Source organism: Macaca mulatta, chromosome 5, assembly GCF_049350105.2.
Source record: "Macaca mulatta isolate MMU2019108-1 chromosome 5, T2T-MMU8v2.0, whole genome shotgun sequence".
Taxonomy (NCBI): Eukaryota; Metazoa; Chordata; class Mammalia; order Primates; family Cercopithecidae; genus Macaca; species Macaca mulatta.
In genome coordinates this window covers 120,301,220-120,326,075 of record NC_133410.1, presented here as the reverse complement: position 1 = coordinate 120,326,075, position 24,856 = coordinate 120,301,220, and the positions used below count along the sequence as shown (strand labels likewise).

The 24,856-nt window shown below is 37.2% G+C and overlaps 1 long non-coding RNA gene across 1 annotated transcript in view; it reads left to right on the top strand.

Moving 5' to 3' along the window:
* Nucleotides 1-7,839: 7,839 nt before the first annotated feature.
* The window catches only part of LOC144340918 (uncharacterized), a 30,531-nt gene continuing 13,514 nt past the window's right edge, over nucleotides 7,840-24,856 (top strand). The window contains exon 1 of the long non-coding RNA XR_013417465.1: nucleotides 7,840-7,933. This is a non-coding gene — a long non-coding RNA (uncharacterized LOC144340918). The remainder of the gene's footprint in view (nucleotides 7,934-24,856) is intronic.

The following is a 24,856-nucleotide window of genomic DNA, read 5'->3' as shown; positions in this document are numbered from 1 at the left end:
AAGTTAATAGGTGCAGCACACTAACGTGGCACATGTATACGTATGTAACAAACCTGCACGTTGTGCACATGTACCCTAGAACTTAGAAAGTATATTTTTTAAAAAATGGAGGAGGGGTAACTGGTCTATGAAAATTCTGAAATTAAGTAAATGGTGCCAATTCCTTGAGCAGAGCCCACTTCCTCCTCCTGATGATGGTTCTCACTGATTTTTAGTGCCACTCTCTTGTTTTTTGTTCTGCCCCTGTCAGTGTTCATTTTGATAAGCAGTGGCCCATGTTTGCAAAGAGTAGCTTTTTCTGTTTCCTACCTGTAAAAATTTGGGGTCACCAAGTGTCTCTTTGTTTTGAACTTAATCTATTTCTTTTGGTTCAACATGGTATAATTGCTTTAAAAATACTGTGGGCTTCCTGTGTATAAAATTATAGTCTAATCCATCAAACAAATGACAAAACCAAAAATCTCTTCAAGACGCTCCTTTTTCTCTTTGGGATGAGAGTCAACGTGCTGTGGCAAAACATACTTAAGATCCTTAGAAACCTAATTTTTTATCATAGAAGTTTAAGAGGCATGTACTTAAGATTGTTAGAAGCCTTTTTTGGCTATCTCAGGGTTTGGCAAACCATGGCCCACAGACCTAATCTAACCCACAGCCTGTTTTTGTTAGGTCTGCAAGTTAAGAATATTATTTGTTACATTTGAAAGGATTGTAAAACACAAATAATAGTACACTGAAAACTACAAAATATTGTTGAAATAAATTAAAGAAGTCCTAATTAAATGGAACAACATCCCATGTTCATGGATTAGAAAACTTAAAATTGTTCAGATGGTAACACTACACAAAGCAATCCACAGATTTAATATGTAATCCTAATCAAAATCCCAGTATCCTTTGTGGCAAGAATTGGAAGACTGATCCTAAAATGTATGTGGAATTGTAAGAATCACAAATAAACAATCTTTAAAAAGGAGCACAAAGTTGGTGACTCCACACTTTCCAATTTCAAACATACTGTAAACCTACAATAATAAAAACAGTGTTACGCTGGTACAAGGATAGACATATAAATCAATGGAAGTAAACTGAAACAAGTCCAGAAATAAACACATACGTCTATGGTCAACTAATTTTAAACAAGAGTTCTAACACTATTCAATGGGGAGAGGAGGCCATGGTGCTGAGACAACTGTATAGCCACATGCAAAAAATTGAAGTTGGATTTCTATCTTATACTATCCATGAAAATTGACCCAAAATGAATCAAAGACACAATATGAGCTAAAATTTTTAAAGCATTAGAAGAAAACAAAGGAGTAATCTTCATGACCTTGGATTTGACAATGGTTTCTTAAATATGATGTCAAAAGGACAGACAATAAAAGAAAACAGAAAAATTGTACTTCATACAAATTTAAAACTTTTGTGCACACAAATTATACTTCACAAAATGCAAAACTTTTATGCATCAAAAGACATTATCAAAAGAGAAAAAGGATAACCCACTGAATGGGAGAAAATATTTTCAAATAATATAACTAAAAAGGGTTTAATATCTAGAATATATTTAAAATAAAAACTCTTACAATTAAATGATAAAAATGCAAACAACCCTAATTTTGAAAACGAATAAAGGATTTGAATAGATATTTTACTAAAGAACATATACAAATATCCAACAAGCACATGAAAAGAAGCACAGTGTCATTAGCCATTAGGGAAATGAAAATTAAAACCACAATGAGATACAACTCTTCACCCTTTGGGATAGCTAGACTAAAAATTAAAACAAAACAAAATAACAAGTGTTGTCAAAGACATGAAGGCATTAGAAAACTCATATATTGTTGGTGGAAATGTAAAATTGTGCAGTGACTGTGGAAAACAATTTGGCAGTTCTACAGTAAACAGAATTGCCATATGACAGAAATTCCACTCCTGAGTATATACCCAAAATAATTTAAAAAGAGCTCAAAGAAAAATTTGTACATGAATGCTCATAGCAGCATTATACATAATAGCCAAAAGGTAGAAACAACCAAATGTCCATGGACTGATGAATGAAGAAGCAAAATGATGTATATTCATACCATTTAATGTTTATTATTCAGCTATAAAAAGTAATGAAATACTGATATATGCTACAGCTGAATGATCCTTGAAAGTATTATGTTAAATAAAAGAAAGCAGACACAAAGACCCCATAATGTATGATTCCATTTATATAACATATCCAGAAAAGGAAAATCGACAGAGTCAGAAAGCAGTTTAGTGGTTGTCAGTGCAGGGAGGAGTAGAGAATGGGAAATGACAATTCAAGGAGTTTGGGTTTTTCTTTTGGAGTGATAACAATGTTCTGTAACTAGATAGTGATGAAGGTTACATAACACTGTGAACGCGCTATATGTCTCTAACAGTAAATTACATGTTCTGTATATTGTACCACAGTAAACAAACAAACAGCAAAGAATATAGGACAAAGGTCTTATGTAGCCTGCAAAACCCAAAATATTTACTATCTGGCTCTTTGTAATAATAATAAAAAAGACACTTGTCAACCCATGTTCTACCTGAGGGTCCTACCAAGCACCCTGCAAATATCTTTGAATTCTTAACAAAGAATATTGAAATATTTACCCTAAGATGATGTTTTCCTGGTAGCACCCTAGTTTTTACCCTTACCTGAGGCATTTCTTTTAAGAGCCTCTTGCTGGTTGGAGAAGACGGAAAAGAGAAATGGTTTTATTTTTGAAGCTAGCAAGTAATTGTCTCAGAAATGCTTCCTCTAGATTTTACTTGAAAACTTAACAGATTTTTTCTTGTTTTTTCCTATGTCTTTTCCTGAACATTAAAATGCACAACAAAAAAGAAATCCGCTGACATTTTTAACACAGACTTTACTAACAGTTTCCTTAACATACTTTTAGCTTCCACCCTCAACTGGTCCTGAAGGGAATGCCGTGTGTGTGTGTGTGTGTGTGTGTGTGTGTGTGTGTGTGTGTATGTGTGTACATTATCCCACTTCCAAATTGACTGGACTCAGCTGGACAGCTGTCATGAATTTGCAGTTGCAGTTAGATAGTGTTTGGGCTGGAGATACAAAATAAGTTATTTCACATGTCTGGTACCTTGTCTGGAATGTCTGGAAGAGCACAGTGCTGTCTGGGCTCTCTCTCTCTTTCTTTCTCTCTCTGTCTCTCGTCACATAACTAGCCTGAACTTCCTCACATCACAGTAGTCTCACAGTAGTCATCCTTCTTGCATGGTGTTTAGCTTCCTCCAGAATGAGCATTCCATGCGATCCATTTGAAAAATGCAGGGCTTTTTATGACTAGCCTCCGAAGTTATGTAGTATCTTTCTACAAGAGTCTAGTGATCAACAGCAAATGACAGGGCTAGCCCAGCTACAAGGGGTAAGAGAGTACTCAGTGGCATGAAATCCTGTATGTGTGGTTCATTGGGGAGAGGAGCTTCTATGGAGACTAGTGAACCCATATTTATCTTTACATTTAATAGGAAGTGTACATTGTGAGTGTGCTTTCTTTATAAAAATAAAAGATTTGTGTGATGAAATAAATTAATAATGGACAGTGGTTCAGTCAATAATAGAAGCTTGATAAAAAGTTCAGTGACAACATGAAGAAGGAGGGAATAGTCCTGCCTTAGAAAAAGGAGAGGAAATTCTTCATAGAAATGGAGAAATCTGAACTGGATCTTGAAGAATGACAATGTATTTTACATGGTGACATGGTTAGGCTTTGTGTCTCCACCCAAATCTCATCTTGAATTATAATCCCGGTAATCCCCATAATCCCCAGGTGTTAAGGGAGAGACCAGGTGGAGGTAATTGCATCATGGGGTAAGGGTTTCCCCCATGCTATTCTTATGATAGTGAGTGAGTTCTCACAAAATCTGATGGCTTTATAAGGGGCTCTTCCCACATTCAGTCTGCACTTGTCCTTCCTGCTGCCTTGTGAGGAAGGTGCCTTGCTTCCTCCCTCATCTTCTGCCATGATTGTAAATTTCCTGAGGCCTCCTCAGCCATGCTGAACTGTGAGTTAATTAAATCTCTTCCTTTATAAATTTCCCAGTCTCACACAGTTCTTTATAGGACTATGAGAATGGACTAGTACACAAGCAGAAAGAAGGAAATGTGTTCATAAGCAAATAAAACAGTATAAACTCACACTGAGATGAGAAAGCATGATGTGGTCCAGAAATAGCAAATACTCCAGCTTAAGTGCAATGTATATTATGGCCAAGATAAGACTGGCAAAGCAGATGGGATGAGGTTGTAGAGGATACTGTCTGTAAGAAGAAAGACTTGGAAATTCTTTTTGCAGTTACCTGTTTTCCAAAGAGTAGTTCTCCATCCATTTGTGCCCCCAAACCTCCACAAAAAAAGGGTACTATGTATACATATGTCTGAGAAATTATACATACCTTTCTATAGCTCTCTCTGTGGTTCCCATCAACCTTAGAATACTAAAGGCTCTGAGCAGTCTTGCAATAAAGAAATCCATTTAACTCCAAAAAACTTTCCAATATATTTGAATAGAGAATGCTTTTTTGATATAACAGTCACAAATCATCCCACAACCTTTTATTTTACGGTTGATCCTTGGGGAGTCATTTATGACTCAAAAGCAAGTGAGAGAAATGCGAAGATTTTCATTATAGAGAAAACCTGTGGTAATATTTTGGCTGGCTTTAAAGGAAACAGACTGGAATGAAGGAGACAAGTGTATAAAATAATGGAGACCTAACACAGAAAGCAACACTGGGAGTGAGAATGAGGGCAGTGAGCATATCATCTTTAACAATTCTGAGTGAGTTCTTGGATAGAAACAGGAGCACGGCAGTTCCCATGATAGGATGTTACTATCAGTCTTCCTAATGAACGTGTTATCCAATTATGTAGCTGTGTCATTTTGTATTGACTTGAACTGAAGGATTAAAATGAAATATATATATATATATATCTCACATATAACCTGTCTACATTACACTGAGCCAAATGACTAGGAAAAATTGAAATGTCTAATTCTCTTGGCCAATATAATGAAGCACAGCTGTTAATTTTTAAGGTGAACTTTGTTTTTCTGCTGCTGCTAAGTTCTAAAAGAAATTTATCTTGTAGGCCTTTACTCAGGAAGAGTTGAACCATAGAATGAACAGTGTCTTAAAGACTTACACTGCAAAAGATGCAAGCATTCTTTCTCAATATTTATCCTATACGTTAAGTTTGAATCATACACATAAAATCTATGTAAGCTTAACATAGAAAAAAGATTTACATATTTCTGGGTCTCCAGTATATGAAATATTCTATAGAAAAAAGGTGGCCTTATTCTTGTCTGTACCTTTAGAAATTGCGGGTGCAACTTAGAAACAAAATCTGGAGCAAGTTAAGAGCAACATATACATAGGGGCTTTAAAAAAAAAAAAAAAAAAAAAAGACTGTTGGCCCAATTTCAGTAACCATGGGCAATTATTTGTAGATGCACGTGTAGTTTACTAAGCTCCTGTGTTGTTCATTTGCGTGCCTGACATTATGGTATAGGCTCAACACCTGTGGACATTTGCATGCACATCTTTTACAGCCAAATTTTCTGTAGCAGCGAGGGAAAACTTCCATGGGAAAGGAAACTCAGCTGAAAGAAGGCAGTAGAAGATAGTTTGACCACTTCATTGCTCACACACAAAGGCATTTATTTAGGTCTTGGTATAACCCTACTTCCAAAAGCCAAATTCATTACATAATTTGCATTATGCTGTGCATTTGTATTTGCAAATGAATCATATATTTAAAATTTCTCCACTATTAAAGGTAAAAACAATTGTAATATCATGGACATGCTATTACAATGATTTAAAAAGCAATGATAATATAAGCCCATAGTAAAGTTTTTAAATGGCACTATGATAGCATCCCTTAGAACTCAGTAGAAATTAATTATCATAGCCATGTATCCAGATAAAGAGATATTAAATAGACACGAGGGGATAGTCACATTAAAGTAAGATTTCAGAACTATCCATTCCATAACTCTATTTTCATAGTCTCTAGCTAATAGCAATGGCAGCAGTTGCAAAGCATTTTTCAAAGACAAATTCCATGACATTAAGTGTAAACAAGATAATTTTCCCATAGAATATTTTGCACCTGTCTGGCACATGATAAGTACCCAATAAAAATAGCTTTTATTTTTTAAAATAAGGACAAGATATACTTGAGCAGAGAATGAGAAGTTTGTGTTGGGTAAATGTGTAAAAAACACTAGTAGAAAAAAATTAAAAGAATTTTTTTTTTTTTTTGTCAGGGGAGATTCTGGTTTCAATAGCTGTTAGACTACTGGAAAAAGTTCATGTAAATGGTTGACATAGAGTGAATCTGTTTATTAAAATAATAGCAAAGCAAGAGCATGTAAATCATATAAAAACGAATTATTTTAGAACTTCACTAATACCAGAATTTATTCTTTAATGCTTCTTTTCTGTTTTATTTTTTTTCCTTAACTCGATACATGATTTGAGGAGTTTTGAACATCTTACAAAGAATATGTTCATCCTAATTCATTATGCTATTCTAAGTTTCAAAGAAAAGTTTGGTTCTTCCAATACAAATGATTGCAGATCTAAGCTCTTCCCACTCAGTCCCACTACTGCCTTTGCTGTGGTTATTGGTGATTATGTCTTTGGCTCCAGTCCTGCCAGATCGAGAAAACTGACAGCTACATTTACTGAAGGTTCTCTTTCAGTTTATGCCTGCCTCTTCCTCCCTGACAGTTTGTATCCCCATGATGTCATGGTCACGCACCCTACGAAATGGCAGTAACCTTCCATTTTGGTTCCCTAGCTATAAATATTCTTCACTTCAATCTTCATACTTTCATCACTCTGCCTTAAAGCATTTTAAATGTACCAAAGATATGTTTTTAAAATCTTAATCAGTCGAATCACCTTAGTCTATAATCATACCACTACTACCTGAGGGTGGGTCCAAACTACCCTCCCAACTCATTTCTCGGTGTTCTCTAAAATCAAAATTTTCCATTTCTAGAGAATGAATTGAGCAGGTTGTATCTTGGGCATCCTATCTGGTACTATATAACAGTACGGGCTTTAACTTGTACAACTCATTTTACATGACACTTAGCAGTGCAAATTGCACATGGCAGGAACTCTAGTAACCTGCTTTAAAAAAAAATCTAAATTACTAGTGTGTTTATTTTTAAGACAAATGTTAATAAATAATTTTGACTTCACTATAATATAACAATTATCTTGTATGCACTCAAACATCTAGCTACAAGGATGTTTATGCAACCATTTTTATAAGAAAACCTGGCAACTACTTAATACTCAAGAGTAGGACTCCAAGGAAATAAACATGGTCTATTTCTGTCATGCCGTACAATATAACCATTTAAATTGGCATTATAGAATACTCTTGAAATGTGACAGGAAAAAGTTCATTATATACTCCAGTTTAAAAAAGGAGACTATAGAATAAGGGTATTGTAGTATGCTATTTTTTGACAGCAAAAACGTGAGTACAAAAGTAACTTAAAAATCGTATGCTATAATATTAATGATAATGATTTCCAAGTAAAGTGGAATTCTATGAGATTTTAATTTTATGTTTTTTGCTGGTTTAGTATTTTTAAAAATTTCTTCAGTGTATGTATATCATTATGGTAACATAACTATAAAACTTAAAAAAATGTTAATGTAGTTTTGGAATATTATTAGAAAAATCAAGATAAAAAGTTATAGAAAAGCAAAGCATAACAAATTTCAGTTCTTTAATGTGAATATTCAATAATATAACTAAGGGGCGGAGCAAGATGGCCGAATAGGAACAGCTCCAGTCTCCAACTCCCAGCGCGAGCGACACAGAAGACCGGTGATTTCTGCATTTTCAACTGAGGTACTGGGTTCATCTCACTGGGGAGTGGCAGACGATCGGTGCTGGTCAGCTGCTGCAGCCCGACCAGCGAGAGCTGAAGCAGGGCGAGGCATTGCCTCACCTGGGAAGCGCAAGGGGGAAGGGAATCCCTTTTCCTAGCCAGGGGAACTGAGACACACAACACCTGGAAAATCGGGTAACTCCCACCCCAATACTGCGCTTTAAGCAAACAGGCACATAGGGAGATCATATCCCACACCTGGCCGGGAGGGTCCCACACCCACGGAGCCTCCCTCATTGCTAGCACAGCAGTCTGTGATCTACCGGCAAGGCAGCAGTGAGGCTGGGGGAGGGGCGCCCGCCATTGCTGAGGCTTAAGTAGGTAAACAAAGCTGCTGGGAAGCTCGAACTGGGTGGAGCTCACAGCAGCTCAAGGAAACCTGCCTGTCTCTGTAGACTCCACCTCTGGGGACAGGGCACAGTAAACAATAACAAAACGCAGCCGAAACCTCTGCAGACGCAAACGACTCTGTCTGACAGCTTTGAAGAGAGCAGTGGATCTCCCAACACGGAGGTTGAGATCTGAGAAGGGACAGACTCCCTGCTCAAGTGGGTCCCTGACCCCTGAGTAGCCTAACTGGGAGACATCCCCCACTAGGGGCAGTCTGACACCCCACACCTCACAGGGTGGAGTACACCCCTGAGAGGAAGCTTCCAAAGCAAGAATCAGAAAGGTACACTCGCTGTTCAGAAATATTCTATCTTCTGCAGCCTCTGCTGCTGATACCCAGGCAAACAGGGTCTGGAGTGGACCTCAAGCAATCTCCAACAGACCTACAGCTGAGGGTCCTGACTGTTAGAAGGAAAACTATCAAACAGGAAGGACACCTACACCAAAACCCCATCAGTACATCACCATCATCAAAGACCAGAGGCAGATAAAACCACAAAGATGGGGAAAAAGCAGGGCAGAAAAGCTGGAAATTCAAAAAATAAGAGCGCATCTCCCCCGGCAAAGGAGCGCAGCTCATCGCCAGCAACGGATCAAAGCTGGACGGAGAATGACTTTGACGAGATGAGAGAAGAAGGCTTCAGTCCATCAAATTTCTCAGAGCTAAAGGAGGAATTACGTATCCAGCGCAAAGAAACAAAAATCTTGAAAAAAAAGTGGAAGAATTGATGGCTAGAGTAATTAATGCAGAGAAGGTCATAAACGAAATGAAAGAGATGAAAACCATGACACGAGAAATACGTGACAAATGCACAAGCTTCAGTAACCAACTCGATCAACTGGAAGAAAGAGTATCTGCGATTGAGGATCAAATGAATGAAATGAAGCGAGAAGAGAAACCAAAAGAACAAAGAAGAAAAAGAAATGAACAAAGCCTGCAAGAAGTATGGGATTATGTAAAAAGACCAAATCTACGTCTGATTGGGGTGCCTGAAAGTGAGGGGGAAAATGGAACCAAGTTGGAAAACACTCTTCAGGATATCATCCAGGAGAACTTCCCCAACCTAGTAGGGCAGGCCAACATTCAAATCCAGGAAATACAGAGAACGCCACAAAGATACTCCTCGAGAAGAGCAACTCCAAGACACATAATTGCCAGATTCACCAAAGTTGAAATGAAGGAAAAAATCTTAAGGGCAGCCAGAGAGAAAGGTCGGGTTACCCACAAAGGGAAGCCCATCAGACTAACAGCAGATCTCTCGGCAGAAACTCTCCAAGCCAGAAGAGAGTGGGGGCCAATATTCAACATTCTTCAAGAAAAGAATTTTAAACCCAGAATTTCATATCCAGCCAAACTAAGTTTCATAAGTGAAGGAGAAATAAAATCCTTTACAGATAAGCAAATGCTTAGAGATTTTGTCACCACTAGGACTGCCTTACAAGAGACCCTGAAGGAAGCACTAAACATGGAAAGGAACAACCGGTACCAGCCATTGCAAAAACATGCCAAAATGTAAAGACCATCGAGGCTAGGAAGAAACTGCGTCAACTAACGAGCAAAATAACCAGTTAATATCATAATGGCAGGATCAAGTTCACACATAACAATCTTAACCTTAAATGTAAATGGACTAAATGCTCCAATTAAAAGACACAGACTGGCAAACTGGATAAAGAGTCAAGACCCATCAGTCTGCTGTATTCAGGAGACCCATCTCACATGCAGAGACATACATAGGCTCAAAATAAAGGGATGGAGGAAGATTTACCAAGCAAATGGAGAACAAAAAAAAGCGGGGGTTGCAATACTAGTCTCTGATAAAACAGACTTTAAACCATCAAAGATCAAAAGAGACAAAGAAGGCCATTACATAATGGTAAAGGGATCAATTCAACAGGAAGAGCTAACTATCCTAAATATATATGCACCCAATACAGGAGCACCCAGATTCATAAAGCAAGTCCTTAGAGACTTACAAAGAGACTTAGACTCCCATACAATAATAATGGGAGACTTCAACACTCCACTGTCAACATTAGACAGATCAACGAGACAGAAAGTTAACAAGGATATCCAGGAATTGAACTCATCTCTGCAGCAAGCAGACCTAATAGACATCTATAGAACTCTCCACCCCAAATCAACAGAATATACATTCTTCTCAGCACCACATCGTACTTACTCCAAAATCGACCACGTAATTGGAAGTAAAGCACTCCTCAGCAAATGTAAAAGAACAGAAATTATAACAAACTGTCTCTCAGACCACAGTGCAATCAAACTAGAACTCAGGACTAAGAAACTCAATCAAAACCGCTCAACTACATGGAAACTGAACAACCTGCTCCTGAATGACTACTGGGTACATAACGAAATGAAGGCAGAAATAAAGATGTTCTTTGAAACCAATGAGAACAAAGATACAACATACCAGAATCTCTGGGACACATTTAAAGCAGTGTGTAGAGGGAAATTTATAGCACTAAATGCCCACAAGAGAAAGCAGGAAAGATCTAAAATTGACACTCTAACATCGCAATTAAAAGAACTAGAGAAGCAAGAGCAAACACATTCGACAGCTAGCAGAAGGCAAGAAATAACTAAGATCAGAGCAGAACTGAAGGAGATAGAGACACAAAAAACTCTCCAAAAAATCAATGAATCCAGGAGTTGGTTTTTTGAAAAGATCAACAAAATTGACAGACCACTAGCAAGACTAATAAAGAAGAAAAGAGAGAAGAATCAAATCGACGCAATTAAATATGATAAAGGGGATATCACCACCGACCCCACAAACTACTATCAGAGAATACTATAAACACCTCTATGCAAATAAACTGGAAAATCTAGAAGAAATGGATAATTTCCTGGACACTTGCACTCTTCCAAGACTAAACCAGGAAGAAGTTGAATCCCTGAATAGACCAATAGCAGGCTCTGAAATTGAGGCAATAATTAATAGCCTACCAACCAAAAAAAGTCCAGGACCAGATGGATTCACAGCTGAATTCTACCAGAGGTACAGAGGAGTTGGTACCATTCCTTCTGAAACTATTCCAATCAATAGAAAAAGAGGGAATCCTCCCTAACTCATTTTATGAGGCCAACATCATCCTGATACCAAAGCCTGGCAGAGACACAACAAAAAAAGAGAATTTTAGACCAATATCTCTGATGAACATCGATGCAAAAATCCTCAATAAAATACTGGCAAACCGGATTCAGCAACACATCAAAAAGCTTATCCACCATGATCAAGTGGGCTTCATCCCTGGGATGCAAGGCTGGTTCAACATTCGCAAATCAATAAACATAATCCAGCATATAAACAGAACCAAAGACAAGAACCACATGATTATCTCAATAGATGCAGAAAAGGCTTTTGACAAAATTCAACAGCCCTTCATGCTAAAAACGCTCAATAAATTCGGTATTGATGGAACGTACCTCAAAATAATAAGAGCTATTTATGACAAACCCACAGCCAATATCATACTGAATGGGCAAAAACTGGAAAAATTCCCTTTGAAAACTGGCACAAGACAGGGATGCCCTCTCTCACCACTCCTATTCAACATAGTGTTGGAAGTTCTGGCTAGGGCAATCAGGCAAGAGAAAGAAATCAAGGGTATTCAGTTAGGAAAAGAAGAAGTCAAATTGTCCCTGTTTGCAGATGACATGATTGTATATTTAGAAAACCCCATTGTCTCAGCCCAAAATCTCCTTAAGCTGATAAGCAACTTCAGCAAAGTCTCAGGATACAAAATTAATGTGCAAAAATCACAAGCATTCTTATAAACCAGTAACAGACAAACAGAGAGCCAAATCATGAATGAACTTCCATTCACAATTGCTTCAAAGAGAATAAAATACCTAGGAATCCAACTTACAAGGGATGTAAAGGACCTTTTTAAGGAGAACTACAAACCACTGCTCAGTGAAATAAAAGAGGACACAAACAAATGGAAGAACATACCATGCTCATGGATAGGAAGAATCAATATCGTGAAAATGGCCATACTGCCCAAGGTAATTTATAGATTCATTGCCATCCCCATCAAGCTACTAATGAGTTTCTTCACAGAATTGGAAAAAACTGCTTTAAAGTTCATATGGAACCAAAAAAGCACCCGCATCTCCAAGACAATCCTAAGTCAAAAGAACAAAGATGGAGGCGTCACGCTACCTGACTCCAAACTATACTACAAGGCTACAGTAACCAAACAGCATGGTACTGGTACGAAAACAGAGATATAGACCAATGGAACAGAACAGAGTCCCCAGAAATAATACCACACATCTACAGCCATCTGATCTTTGACAAACCTGAGAGAAACAAGAAATGGGGAAAGGATTCCCTATTTAATAAATGGTGCTGGGAAAATTGGCTAGCCATAAGTAGAAAGCTGAAACTGGATCCTTTCCTTACTCCTTATACGAAAATTAATTCAAGATGGATTAGAGACTTAAATGTTAGACCTAATACCATAAAAATCCTAGAGGAGAACCTAGGTAGTACCATTCAGGACATAGGCATGGGCAAAGACTTCATGTCTAAAACACCAAAAACAACGGCAGCAAAAGCCAAAATTGACAAATGGGATGTAATTAAACTAAAGAGCTTCTGCACAGCAAAAGAAACTACCATCAGAGTGAACAGGCAACCTACAGAATGGGAGAAAATTTTTGCAATCTACTCATCTGACAAAGGGCTAATATCCAGAACCTACAAAGAACTCAAACAAATTTACAAGAAAAAAACAAACAACCCCATCAAAAAGTGGGCAAAGGATATGAACAGACATTTCTCAAAAGAAGACATTCATACAGCCAACAGACACATGAAAAAATGCTCATCATCACTGGCCATCAGAGAAATGCAAATCAAAACCACAATGAGATACCATCTCACACCAGTTAGAATGGCGATCATTAAAAAGTCAGGAAACAACAGGTGCTGGAGAGGATGTGGAGAAATAGGAACACTTTTACACTGTTGGTGGGATTGTAAACTAGTTCAACCATTATGGAAAACAGTATGGCGATTTCTCAAGGATCTAGAACTAGATGTACCATATGACCCAGCCATCCCATTACTGGGTATATACCCAAAGGATTATAAATTATGCTGCTATAAAGACACATGCACACGTATGTTTATTGCAGCACTATTCACAATAGCAAAGACTTGGAATCAACCCAAATGTCCATCAGTGACAGATTGGATTAAGAAAATGTGGCACATATACACCATGGAATACTACGCAGCCATCAAAAAGCATGAGTTTGTGTCCTTTGTAGGGACATGGATGCAGCTGGAAACCATCATTCTTAGCAAACTATCACAAGAACAGAAAACCAAACACCGCATGTTCTCGCTCATAGGTGGGAACTGAACAATGAGATCACTTGGACTCAGGAAGGGGAACATCGCACACCAGGGCCTATCATGGGGAGTGGGCGGGGGGAGGGATTGCATTGGGAGTTATACCTGATGTAAATGACGAGTTGATGGGTGCAGCACACCAACATGGCACATGTATACATATGTAACAAACCTGCACGTTATGCACATGTACCCTACAACTTAAAGTATAATAATAATAAATAAATTAAAATAATAATAATAATAATATAACTAAAACATTTAAATGCAAAATTAATCCTGTACGAATCATTTTTGCTCAATCTCCATTGCCCATCTGTGCTTAAGCCTTCCTATTCACCGGCCCTAGATTTTTCCCTTATTCAAATTACATATTCTGCATATTTTTATGGAGTTTCACTTCTCTGCCTCAAAACCAGCAGAGGCTCCCTCTTACCTACTACACAGAATGAAAATTCTGTTCCTAGATTTCAACCCTGCTAACTATCCAAATGCTTTTTCTTATAACTAGCTCTTTTCTTCAGACTAGTTCCTTTTTACTGGCTTCTGATCACATAGCATGTGTGACCCACATTTTGCCTCTTCCTCTCTTCTCTAATTCAGGCCTTCTGTGAAGGTTTATTCCTTGCTCTGCTTCTTTCAAACAACTTCTCCTTAGCCCATGCTCATCACTGAATTTCTATCTTGCTCAACTGCGTAACCCAACACACACTTATGTGCTTGTCTGTGTTATCCAATGTTTTCCTGTGTCATGTCTGCCTCGTGTGATTCCCTTGATAGAATTCAGAATATTCTTTTCCTTTACTTTGTGCAATATCTGTCACAGTTTTAGATATAATGGTAGCTGCTCAATAAACACTTCTTGATGGATTAATAGATATAAGATTTATCTTTTCTTACATGATCAGCAAATTAATTTTTTAATTACTGGTTTGCTTTTGTCCACTTCTATCAATATTTTAAAAAAACTAACATTCACTAAGAAGGGATATATGTATTTGATAGTCATAAAATGTCATTCTGGGATGAAGAAACAGATTGAGAGAATTGTTTTACTCTTATACTAGTTATATACCATCTTTTAAGCTATAACTTCTTTTTAAACACAGATTCTGAAAGACAAATATGGTAAATTTAATTAGGACTATTAATGATAAATGATAAAGACATAATAACAAAATGAAAAGAAATGTGAAACATCTTTCCCTAAACTGCAGCAAGCTTAAAATATATGCGTTGGAACTACCGAAATTATAACAAATCAGTGGGCTTTTAAATTTTGCATTTTAATCAAAATGTGATCCTCAGCAAAGCCTAATTGGATACATGGAAAGCAGTGTCTCATTCCTTTTGGTGGGGAAGTAGAATTGTGGTAATTCTGTTGGAGGCAGAAAAGAAATGATTCTGACAACATCAAATAGCTACTAGGTATTAGCACTCACTATGGTTTAAGTGTAATGTCACTAAGTTTATACAAAGCCATTATTGCATACGTTATCTCCGTGGTTCTAAGACGGAAATCACATAATCATTGGTCATCAGACCACAAAAAGTTGGAATCATCATTGGGCTAAGTATCCAAAAGTTATATTTCTTATCCGGAACAACCACCACGGGGGAATAAACTTTCTCATGGGAGCTTACTTATAACGAAGCTCCAAGTTTCTGTGGCAGAACTTGTCAAAATCATCTTGATATCTGCTTTTAGGTCTTAAACCTAAAAGGCCATGAAAGCAAAGAAAATTAAAATGTCATCAAAATGTAGATTACCTTTGTTTTTTTTTCTGAAAAATTTACTCTTAGAGCAAATAATAATAATTGTAGTCATTCAGCCTAAAATAGCTTATGCTTAAACGACAATCTACCAAAACATCACTATGTAAAAGGAAACAATAAATATCTGATAAAATGTCCTGGACTCCTTTGAAGAATATGGTAGATTTCTTATTTAGCCTTTTATCAACCAGATTCTTCTACAAAGACACACAGGACGTTAGGAAATTTGACTTCTGCAGCTCTTGCTAGGGTCCTAGAGGACTTGGGAAGAATTCTAAATAAACAAAGTTTTTCAGCTCAACCTAGCCACAAAGAACTTACAAGCCATTCTCTCCTACCTTGAAGTGGGCTCTACTAGTTCACCAGCAGCCTACACTCATCAATACATAGGAGTCCTAGATTATCAGAAACCAGATCCTGCTGAGATGAGTAAACACCAATCAACAGCCCCATTAGCCTCCAGAGGTCTCCGTGCTTTGTTTATAGTAAATAATGAAACAGCCAGCACCGGAAGGCCTGGTCCTTCTAAATTTTTATTTAATTTAGATGTTACAGGTCTGCCTTTTTATAGGGTTTTTTTTTTTCTGTGCTGCACCTTCTCTAATTTAAATTTTTAAAAAGTAACTTGTTTTACTTTTCTCTTTTTAATAAAACAAGAAAAAATGAAGGTAAATATTCATGGCCTTGCTTAAAACAGCTACCTTCTCAATTGTATTTAACCGTCTGCAGGTAAGCACTGAAGTGCAGAGGCAGAATATGAAGATGACCTTTTTTTTTTAAACTCTAATAGGCATGATTAGTCATGGGACCTCTTTTCCAATTTAAGGCAGAGACATCTCGATTTATTATTCATCTATAGCTGGACCTGAAATGCAGATGTTTCAGACCATGGTTTCTTCTAGTGGGTGATGCAGCTGGCCTAATTCTTTATTGCTGCCCTCACATGATGACACATAGGAGAGTTGGGCCAACTTTTGGATGATGGTTTTTCACTCTGAGAGAGCATATAGTGGCTAATATATGAGATGCATTGAGACAACCAAGAGAAGTCCTGGCAGCCCCATGGGCAAGGTCACGGAGCTGGAGTAGAGAGAGCTAAGTGCCTTATAGGGGTGAGAGTTCAACAGCTTAGTTATGGCACTATCGCTAGAGAAGAAGTAATATTTATTTGTAGGAGCCAGTCTGTGAATCCCACATTGGCAAGGCGGCAAATTAAGAAAGTCAGCAATTTTTTTAATGAAGCAGAGGTAATCACATTTGGTTTTTTCTTTTTCTTTTTTTTTGCCATTCCTTAGACTTTAGTCAGTCACATGCTTATGTTTTATCTTGTATCTATGAAAGAATACCTGGCTTTCATTTTACAAAATTTTTAGATATTTGCATACATCTAGAGAAGTATTCATAAATTCAACATATTTTTATTTTGGAAACATTATGTGCTATTATATTCTTTCAGTGCAAAAATCAAGAGCCAGTTTAGAGGTCTAAATGGTCCCTCACGATATGCTTGTGACATTTGTGAAAAGAAAAACCATGTCATTATGTAAAAATTATGCATGACTCTCAAGAAAAAGAAAAAAGTTTATTATTATAGTCTACCTAGAAGACAAATTACACATAGCAGTGGCTGTGAAATCAAATATCAGAAAATAAACAGAAGAAAAAGTATTTCAAAGTATTTCAATCTTAATTTAGTGTTTGACTGTTGGGCCTTTTTTTTTTTTCTGAGACAGTGTCTCGCTTTGTTGCCCAGCCGTGGCATGACCGTGACTCACTGCAACCTCCACCTCTCAGGTTCAAGTGATCCTCCCATCTCAGCCTCCCTAGTAGCTGGGATTACAGGCGCCCACTGCCATGCCTGGCTACTTTCTTTATTTTCTTGTCAAGATGGGGTTTTGCCATGGTTGCCCAGGCTGGTCTTGAACTCCTACACTCAAGCAATCTGCGCACCTCAGCCTCCCAAAATGCTAGGGTTACAGGCTAGCATGAATTTAACATTGCAGCCCTTTCCTGATAACTGTTGATAATACAGTCCAAAACCTAAGTGTCAGTCAGCATTAAGCCCAGGAGCATGTAAAGGTGATATAATCAATTGAAAAATCCAGGGGCTGCCATTCCCCAACCTCCACCTCTACCATCTATTGAATTAAATATGCCTGTGGACTTAGGACTGAGATACTTTCCTAACATTTGAAATGAGAAAAAAGTAAAGTCTTCATCTACTAGGCAGAGGTTCCTACGTTTCTTAGCTCAGACACTTTAACTCCTCACACTTACTTAGACTGCCAACCTTCCATTCCTTGCCTGAGTCTCAGATCAATATGATAGATAAAGGTAAAGCTGAAGGTAAATGATTACCCTATAAGCTGATGAGAATTGCAATTTTGGTGTATAGCAAACACTACAGGGTATAGTGAGCCTTCAAGCATAATAAATTCATCACTTATTTCCAATGATTGATTTGTATTCTGGTTTAATTAGCCATGAAAGAGTCTTTTATTTTTTTAAGCCTTCCTTTACTTTTCATTTTTATTTCCTTTTACCGCCGCTGCCTATTGTAGATGCTAATCCCCAGCTGTCAAGTTAAGGAAATTTAAAGGGAGACACTAAATACAAATATTACCAATCATGAATTCATTTTCATATATCAACGGACTCAAAGATTTCATAGACAAACCAGGATTTGTAATTCTATTCCTGGAAGATTGTCTTGTTATTATAATTAATATTATTCTTAACTACAGTCTGATCATTTACAACACGTAATCTATAAAAACTGATATGTTCGCCTCTCAAAAAGCAGACGTTTTATGGTACCTACTAAACCTACAATTTTCATGTTGCTCAATTCTGAGTAACCAATATAAGTGACTTTAAGAGGAACATACATTGATAGAACTCAGGAAAGAATGAAAGCCTGGGCTATGAAGTGGATGGGGTCAGAGTGGGATAAGGGATTGGGGGTGAGACTGACAGAGGGAATGATTTGGTTACTAAAATAACAAACTCACAAATGCATTCAGAATATTCACCAAGAGTGTCCGTGTGTTTATTTTAACTGGCCTCAACAAAAAAGGAAAAGTTGGGACAATAGCGAAGGCCAGCTGTTGTTTTTCTTGAAGGGGTCCCAGCTCTGTATGCTGAGGAACTCTACTTGAGATGGCCTGGCTGAGACAAATGTTCTGTCCACACTTTAAATGGCAGCTGGTTATTAAATGACTCCCAAAAGGGTGAACACTTGCTATTGACAATAAGGTAATATAAGGACCGTGCAGAGCAATCAGGATGGGAATGTGAATGAAAAATCTTTAATCTGAAATTACAGCTGTCAGGGTTATATTATAAAACATGAAAGTTGCATCTGCAGTTAGAATTAATGTGTCCCAAAAGCCAAGTTTCTCATAAACTGCATCTTGCAGATACATATTTTATAAATAGTCTACCAGTCTTCTATAAATCAAAGAGAACTGTGGCCTATATTAAGGAATTAAAAGGGGTCATCTCTCCCAGCATTGGTATTTGTTGAGCACTACTGGGGGAGAGGGAGTAGGTGTGAAATGAACATTGATTTCCAAAGTCTGGCAGATAAGTTAGAAGTGTTAGTCCTACACAATACTATCTCACTGATTCTAGCACCACATACAAATGGCTCTGAGTTACATTTTGTAATAAGCTGTGAATGAAGGGAAATGGGAATTATAATATAAATAGTGAAATTTTCTTCCTGACAAATTTATCAGCAAAATGTAAATTTTGGTTGCTGAGCAGTTTATTTAAAAAACTAATATGACCTCTGAGGGGAAATCACATACTTTTAAAAATAGTTATACTCCTAACAAGATAATTTTACATCAGAGATACATAAAAGTCCATATTGGGAATGCCCACATAAATGCATAAAATTGGAGGTCTGGAAAGATTATTAGAGATCATCTAGTCCAGAAACTCATTTTTTAAAACCTGGTTCATTTTTGAAATATACATGTTGAGTCCCAAAAGGGACTTATACTTTAAATCTCTGAAAACATGAAGCAGTTGGTTTCACAGTGTCCCAAATCCTATCTTTGTTTTTGATCATGTATCTCAATTAAAAGACTGAAATGACTGTAATGAGCGAGACGGAATCTTTACAGCTAATACTTAAGTCATAGTGGTGATCCCCTGATAACTCTGTCGTTTCAAAAAGATAAAGTTATGCCTTTTTCATCAGCCACTTAATATCTCAGATTCTCTTAAAAACTGAGAGAAATGATAGATACATATATAACAGCATCACACATGCAAGGCTAATACCTGTCCCACGTGACACTATTTACCCTGGGAAATCCTCAGAAATTTACTACTGCTATGAAAAAATAGATAAGATAATTTTCTTAAAGGCTAAAAGATAAACTGTCTCTTGAAAAGCAACCACTTACTTTGCCTGAGTAATAATTATTGCCCTCAAAAGGAAATTGTATTTTATCTATTATATAATTAGATGAATAGAATTTATAATTCTGTGTTATAAATAGAAAGACCAAATGGATAAGCTACATGTATGAATTGATATCATGCTTGGTGCTAATTTTGTAGAAGACTAAATTAACATACTTAACACAAACCTTCCTGAGTTTGCCAACTCAGGAACTGAAACATGCCAGTTGGGCACACAATGGTGGGATCCAGGGATTCTGGTATCCAATTAAAATAATGGGTTTTCTCTTTACATCTGCAGTTTGCAGACTAGATGCTATTCAATCAGATGCTGCTGGATTTTCAAGTGGCCTCAATGGCTGAAACTACTTTTTGTGTCTGTGTTTTACAATCATGTTAGAACATTCTCTCTTTTTTGTGGAGCTTGTCCTCAGGATCCCAAGCCTTTGTGACCTCCAGACTAGATTCCTGTGGGAGCTTTGTCTAGATCCCCTTGGCAGACCACCCAGAAGCTTTCCACTGGTACAAAACACAGCAGCCCAACCACACAAAGATGTAGGCTGAAAACAGAGGACACAATTCAAGCCTTATAGAGGCTTGACAGAATTCAATTCTCATATACAAATTATAGACATAATTCAATTCTTACATACAAAGACCTCAAAGTGAGCCTATTCCATTAGAGTTCCCAAATCAGATAAATTCTGAATTATAGATCAAAGTTTTAGGTAATGATGTGACAATGGGTCTGATAGCTTGCCAAGTAAATATAAAGCTGAGTAAATTTTTGTAAGCTGTAGCATTGTCATATTTTGATAATTTGGAATTTGAATGTAAAAAAAAATTCTTTTTATATTGATAGACTTGTTTAAATGAAAATTGGAGCTTTAGTCATAAGTATTTTATATGCAGTAATAAACCTTGACTTCTACAAGCCCAATAGTGACTTAACTAGAAAAGAAATAAAACCTGGGTGGGATTCTTGCACTATGAAAAAATGAGAATTGCTTCCTGATATTCTGGAGTCCCTAAAGGAAAGGAGAAAGAAATGGATAGGAAGATAGCATAGGAAAGACCATGAAAATAAGCAGAACAAAAGTATTATTAAAAAAAAAAAAAAACCTGTGAACCAACTTCATAGTACAGAATGCTCCCTGGTACTCCTAGCCACCTGAAACTAGAAGGATCCTCAGATATCCTGGCACAGACCCTTGGCCCCAAAAAGGTATTCGGGAAATACAGAGCAGTGCTTCATGTCTGCCATGTTGGAGTATGGGAGAAAAATGAAGAGAAGAAAGAAATATTCAGAACATTGGACAAGTCATTTCAAGTTTGGCTACTGGAATATACAAACTTTGCCATGTGTGCAAATGACATGAGGAAATAGAGCTAAGCTGATGCAGAGTAGTCTTTTTAATGTTTCCACAAAATGGTACTATAATAAACAAAAATAAAAACTACCACCTACTTTCATCATCCTTTCATAAACAAAAAAGCATTTGGCATTTTAGCTCCCCAAATTAAGAACTTAATATTAGAATAAAGCTCTATCCTTGCTGCAAAATGGATGCATTAAAAATATGGTAGCAGGAGAATCACAACATAAAAATATATATCATAATACTGCACTGAGCGTAAATGTTTTCTTATAAAAGTTTGTTAATATGCGTCTACTTGCTATCATGTAATATAGATTGAAGCACAGAAGTTCAGCTTGGTCTTGAAATTCTTTTATTGTGTCAATACCTAAAATATATGTTAGGTAAGACTATGTTGTTGAAAATGCAAACAAGGGTCTTAAAACTATTTCACTTAATCTGTGGCATTTTGGAGACCAAAGGGATTAAGGCTACCCAGCTTCTGATGCACCTCTGGCCATCTTCCAGCCTAGTAAGATAGAAAGCAGCAGAGCTGGACAGGTGTCTGTCTGGGTGGCCAGGTTAATTAGGCTTCTCAAGAAACCCAGGGAATGTTTTGACCACCCAGCAAGATACGCTCAGGGGAATACCTTAAAGTGGTCTGAGAACTACCTTAGACAATCACCCACTGTACTGAATCAGAGGTGGACCAGCGTTTGGTCATTGTTCTTCTACTATATGAACCCTTTGACTCTATAATCACTGGGGTTGGAAAAGGTCGAAGAGATTCTGTAGTTTATGCTAAGCTACACCTTGTGTGTCATTAGTTTAGCCATTGTCTCTGGAATTCTAACTCATCCTTGTATCATCAGCTTTCTGATGCTAGGGCTGGAACCCTACAAATTACAGTTCTCCTTTGCCAGCTGCTTTCTATTAGGATCTAAAAACAAGGGGCTCCCTGAGGAACCTGGAGGCAAATGGAGGAGGATAGCACACCCTCCTTCCTGCTTGCCTCCTGCCTGCCTCCTGATTCTGACAGCATTTTTCTCATAACCCTCCCTCACCCCAGCAGGGCCAGCTTGTTCCACCTGCAGTACTTGATTCCGTGTCACAGTGTTTGCAAGACTCAAAGAATCTGTATCACCTTTCCTCAGAGACACTAGCATCAGCCAGGGAGTGCCTTCCTAAAGGTCTAAATTTCATCTCCTCTAAGCTGCTAAATGTTAATAATTCCAGTCTCTCTATTTTCCCAGCTCTAAGGGTGCCAGTTGCTACTTTTGTGATACTTTAGAGTCTTTTTTTTTTTTTGGCTTCTCAGTTCTTCATTACTTATTAAATTCTCTTTGTTAAATTAACCGACGTTATTTCTATCTCCAAATGTGCCTTTACCACATTGAGATTGCATTTTTAAGCAGCTTTATTGAGATATAATCTATACACCGTAAAATCTACTCATTAAAGGTGTATGATTCAATGGTGCTTAATGTATTCACAGGGTTTTGCAGCCATCACCGTTGTCTAACTCAAGAACATTTTCATTATCCCCTCCAAAACCCCTGTACCCGTTAGCAATCCCTTCTCATTTTCCCATTTCCCTAGACCCTGACAACCACAAACCTACATTCTGTTTCTGTAGATTTTCCTATTTTGGATATCTCATATAAATGTGTTATGAAACAAATTTTGTTTCCCCAAAATTTGTGTGTTGAAGCTCTAACCTCGAATGTGACTGTATTTGGAGAGAGGACTTTTAAAAAAGTAATTAAGACTAAATGATATCATAAGAACAAAGCCCTAATCCAATTGGGCAGTGTCCTTATGAGAAGAAGAGACACCAGGGGCGTAAGTAGACAGAGGTAAGGCCGTGTGAGGATCACAGCAAGAGGTGGTCTAGGAGAGAGGCCTCCGGTGAAACCAGACCTGCTCACATCTTGATCCCGGTCTTCTAGCACTCATAACTGAGAGAAAATGACTTTCTTGTGTTTAAGCCATCCAGATTATGATATTTTATTATGGTAATACTAGCAAGTTAATATATGGAGTTATATAATATGTAGTATTTTGTAACTGACCTCCTTTCACTTAGCATATTTTCAAGGTTTCATCATGTTATAACATGTGTCAGTACTTCCTCATTTTTGTCACTGAATGATATTTTATTGTATGGGTATACCTCATTTTGTTTATCCATTCATCAGGTGGTAGACGGAGTTGTTTCTACTATTTTGTCTACAGTGAAAAATGTTGCTAAGAACATTCGTGAACAGGTTTTTATGTGGACATATGCCTTCATTTCTTTTAGATATATATCTAAGAGGGAGGCTACATTTTAATAAGAGCAACAGACAATAGGAAGTAACAAATATATGGTTATGTTAGAGTGTGGCATATAGTTGCACCTGAAGAGGGGTCTTTAACTCAAAGAAATGGCGGATCAAAGGATACCCAATCAATGTCCTTAAGGTAACAGTTCATGGTGCATCCTAAGTACTCAGGAAACAGTATTCCTCATTCTGTTTCCATCTTCTAAAAAAGTCCTTGGGGTTCTTCGAAGTTTAATTCAAATCAATAATTGGTTATTCAGAGTCAGTGTATATCCATGCATGCTTCCTCATTTGTCTTCACCACAGTGTCTTGGCTCTCTATCATCCAAATCCCATTCCAGTTTAGATACTTTGAAAACAGAGCTCTAAAAATTCTCTTTGCAAGAGAGATTCATAAAACTAGAACATATTTTTCTACAGGCTTCTTGAGCCTTTCCAAGTTTCTGTATGCTTGGATTCTACTATACATCAGTTTTGGTCTATCTTTTTCCTCTTTATGCTTCATTCCTGCTCTGCTCACCAAGACTGATTAGAAAAACTGTTATCTGAGTTATAAATCCAAGTCACCATAGCTGTAACATGGATGAGATTTTAAACTCTGGGATCTATAGTTGACACTCCCTGTAACAAATTGAATGCAAGCAGAGGCACATATAGTTCAGAGCATTTTTCAGATAGGATCCCTTTATATTTCTGCTGATTGAGAACAGAAGGCCTCCCGGTCCTACAAGAAGAAGAGCTGGATTGTAAAGCCTTAGTCCTGTCAGTACCTCTGTGACCTCAATAGGGCCACTAAACCTCTCTACTCTCAAATTACCCTACTGCCTAATAAAGAGGTTGGATGAAATAAAATCTAAAGTTCTTTCTAGTTAGAAAAAAACTAATTTTATAAATATTTAAGTAGCAACCATATTGAAACTATAAGCTATAGCCATTTTATATATCTGCAATTAAAGAGAACAAATAAGAAAATAATTCTCAGAATAAATTATAACTCTCTGCTACTCCAACCCAAGGACTGTTATTAGAGAGATATAACAAAAGTGTTTACATGTTCCAATACCCACCTAATTGGTAGCATCTCCTTTTACAAATTTGTATCTTCTTGTAAAAATATCTGTCTCTATGGTCAATTTTAAGTTTATGCAAAGGGGGCTTTGAGGTAATGCTTCCCCTTAAAAATTTCCATCGTCAGGGTTTTCACACAGATTGTGATACCATAATGTGTCATA